Here is a 4,047-nt window from a genome sequence, read left to right as displayed (position 1 = left end):
CCGGTCCCCGGAGGTGCCCCGGACCGGGTTGGCGGGTGACTCGAGCGGTCATGCCCGACTTTGAGACACTTTGTCGCGGTCATGCGGGCCTCCTCCGCCGGTCCCTGGAGGTGCCCCGGACCGGGTTGGCGGGTGACTCGAGCGGTCATGCCCGACTTTGAGACACTTTGTCGCGGTCATGCGGGCGTCCTCCGCCGGTCCCTGGAGGTGCCCCGGACCGGGTTGGCGGGTGACTCGAGCGGTCGTGCCCGACTTTGAGACACTTTGTCGCGGTCATGCGGGCATCCTCCGCCGGTCCCTGGAGGTGCCCCGGACCGGGTTGGCGGGTGACTCGAGCGGTCGTGCCCGACTTTGAGACACTTTGTCGCGGTCATGCGAGCGACCTCCGCCGGTCCCCGGAGGTGCCCCGGACCGGGTTGGCGGGTGACTCGAACGGTCGTGCCCGACTTTGAGACACTTTGTCGCGGTCATGCGGGCGTCCTCCGCCGGTCCCTGGAGGTGCCCCGGACCGGGTTGGCGGGTGACTCGAGCGGTCGTGCCCGACTTTGAGACACTTTGTCGCGGGCATGCGGGCGTCCTCCGCCGGTCCCTGGAGGTGCCCCGGACCGGGTTGGCGGGTGACTCGAGCGGTCATGCCCGACTTTGAGACACTTTGTCGCGGTCATGCGGGCGTCCTCCGCCGGTCCCTGGAGGTGCCCCGGACCGGGTTGGCGGGTGACTCGAGCGGTCGTGCCCGACTTTGAGACACTTTGTCGCGGTCATGCGGGCGTCCTCCGCCGGTCCCTGGAGGTGCCCCGGACCGGGTTGGCGGGTGACTCGAGCGGTCGTGCCCGACTTTGAGACACTTTGTCGCGGTCATGCGGGCGTCCTCCGCCGGTCCCTGGAGGTGCCCCGGACCGGGTTGGCGGGTGACTCGAGCGGTCGTGCCCGACTTTGAGACACTTTGTCGCGGTCATGCGGGCGTCCTCCGCCGGTCCCTGGAGGTGCCCCGGACCGGGTTGGCGGGTGACTCGAGCGGTCGTGCCCGACTTTGAGACACTTTGTCGCGGTCATGCGGGCGTCCTCCGCCGGTCCCTGGAGGTGCCCCGGACCGGGTTGGCGGGTGACTCGAGCGGTCGTGCCCGACTTTGAGACACTTTGTCGCGGTCATGCGGGCGTCCTCCGCCGGTCCCTGGAGGTGCCCCGGACCGGGTTGGCGGGTGACTCAAGCGGTCATGCCCGACTTTGAGACACTTTGCCGCGGTCATGCGGGCGACCTCCGCCGGTCCCTGGAGGTGCCCCGGACCGGGTTGGCGGGTGACTCGAGCGGTCGTGCCCGACTTTGAGACACTTTGTCGCGGTCATGCGGGCGTCCTCCGCCGGTCCCTGGAGGTGCCCCGGACCGGGTTGGCGGGTGACTCGAGCGGTCGTGCCCGACTTTGAGACACTTTGTCGCGGGCATGCGGGCGTCCTCCGCCGGTCCCTGGAGGTGCCCCGGACGAGGTTGGCGGGTGACTCGAGCGGTCATGCCCGACTTTGAGACACTTTGTCGCGGTCATGCGGGCGTCCTCCGCCGGTCCCTGGAGGTGCCCCGGACCGGGTTGGCGGGTGACTCGAGCGGTCGTGCCCGACTTTGAGACACTTTGTCGCGGTCATGCGGGCGTCCTCCGCCGGTCCCTGGAGGTGCCCCGGACCGGGTTGGCGGGTGACTCGAGCGGTCGTGCCCGACTTTGAGACACTTTGTCGCGGTCATGCGGGCGTCCTCCGCCGGTCCCTGGAGGTGCCCCGGACCGGGTTGGCGGGTGACTCGAGCGGTCGTGCCCGACTTTGAGACACTTTGTCGCGGTCATGCGGGCGTCCTCCGCCGGTCCCTGGAGGTGCCCCGGACCGGGTTGGCGGGTGACTCGAGCGGTCGTGCCCGACTTTGAGACACTTTGTCGCGGTCATGCGGGCGTCCTCCGCCGGTCCCTGGAGGTGCCCCGGACCGGGTTGGCGGGTGACTCGAGCGGTCGTGCCCGACTTTGAGACACTTTGTCGCGGTCATGCGGGCGTCCTCCGCCGGTCCCTGGAGGTGCCCCGGACCGGGTTGGCGGGTGACTCAAGCGGTCATGCCCGACTTTGAGACACTTTGCCGCGGTCATGCGGGCGACCTCCGCCGGTCCCTGGAGGTGCCCCGGACCGGGTTGGCGGGTGACTCGAGCGGTCGTGCCCGACTTTGAGACACTTTGCCGCGGTCATGCGGGCGACCTCCGCCGGTCCCTGGATGGCGGGCTCCAGTGAGGTCGGCGGGGGAAGGCTCGGGCTGAGGCCGACTTCGGTGCCTCAAAGTCGGACAAGGTTGGATTGGAAGTCCGCTGTGTTGAGGACCAGTGGCATTCGGCGGTGGAACGCTCAGAACTTGGCCGACATCGGTGCCTCAACGTCGGACAAGGTTGGAGTGGATGACCGCTGATAACTCTGGTTCTTTTGCCAGACGAAAGAAATTTTTCCCGAGTGTGACTGCTCTGAAAAAAGTGGTCTTTTTGATGTCACGAGCGCAACCACCTAGAGGTTAATAGGGAGGCACCAGAACAGGAGAGGGAGTGAAAAGGCTCGGAGGGTGGCAGAGCCTGGTGCCTCAAAATCGGACAAGGTTGGAGTGGATGACCGCTGAAAACTCTGGTTCTTTTGCCAGACGAAAGAAATTTTTTCCGAGTGTGACTGCTCTGCAAAAAGTGGTCTTTTTGATGTCACGAGCGCAACCACCTAGAGGTTAATAGGGAGGCACCATAACAGGAGAGGGAGTGAAAAGGCTCGGAGGGTGGCCGAGCCTGGTGCCTCAAAATCGGACAAGGTTGGAGTGGATGACCGCTGAAAACTCTGGTTCTTTTGCCAGACGAAAGAAATTTTTTCCGAGTGTGACTGCTCTGCAAAAAGTGGTCTTTTTGATGTCACGAGCGCAACCACCTAGAGGTTAATAGGGAGGCACCATAACAGGAGAGGGAGTGAAAAGGCTCGGAGGGTGGCCGAGCCTGGTGCCTCAAAATCGGACAAGGTTGGAGTGGATGACCGCTGAAAACTCTGGTTCTTTTGCCAGACGAAAGAAATTTTTTCCGAGTGTGACTGCTCTGCAAAAAGTGGTCTTTTTGATGTCACGAGCGCAACCACCTAGAGGTTAATAGGGAGGCACCATAACAGGAGAGGGAGTGAAAAGGCTCGGAGGGTGGCCGAGCCTGGTGCCTCAAAGTCGGACAAGGTTGGAGTGGATGACCGCTGAAAACTCTGGTTCTTTTGCCAGACGAAAGAAATTTTTTCCGAGTGTGACTGCTCTGCAAAAAGTGGTCTTTTTGATGTCACGAGCGCAACCACCTAGAGGTTAATAGGGAGGCACCATAACAGGAGAGGGAGTGAAAAGGCTCGGAGGGTGGCCGAGCCTGGTGCCTCAAAATCGGACAAGGTTGGAGTGGATGACCGCTGAAAACTCTGGTTCTTTTGCCAGACGAAAGAAATTTTTTCCGAGTGTGACTGCTCTGCAAAAAGTGGTCTTTTTGATGTCACGAGCGCAACCACCTAGAGGTTAATAGGGAGGCACCATAACAGGAGAGGGAGTGAAAAGGCTCGGAGGGTGGCCGAGCCTGGTGCCTCAAAATCGGACAAGGTTGGAGTGGATGGCCGCTGAAAACTCTGGTTCTTTTGCCAGACGAAAGAAATTTTTTCCGAGTGTGACTGCTCCTCAAAAAGTGGTCTTTTTGATGTCACGAGCGCAACCACCTAGAGGTTAATAGGGAGGCACCATAACAGGAGAGGGAGTGAAAAGGCTCGGAGGGTGGCCGAGCCTGGTGCCTCAAAGTCGGACAAGGTTGGAGTGGATGACCGCTGAACACTATGGTTCTTTTGCCAGACGAAAGAAATTTTTTCCGAGTGTGACTGCTCTGCAAAAAGTGGTCTTTTTGATGTCACGAGCGCAACCACCTAGAGGTTAATAGGGAGGCACCATAACAGGAGAGGGAAGGAAAAGGCTCGGAGGGTGGCCGAGCCTGGTGCCTCAAAGTCGGACAAGGTTGGAGTGGATGGCCGCGGAGAACTCTG

The sequence above is a fragment of the Callionymus lyra genome, unplaced genomic scaffold (assembly GCF_982586985.1).
Source record: "Callionymus lyra unplaced genomic scaffold, fCalLyr1.hap1.1 HAP1_SCAFFOLD_72, whole genome shotgun sequence".
NCBI lineage: Eukaryota > Metazoa > Chordata > Actinopteri > Syngnathiformes > Callionymidae > Callionymus > Callionymus lyra.
This window is presented reverse-complemented; position numbering follows the sequence as displayed.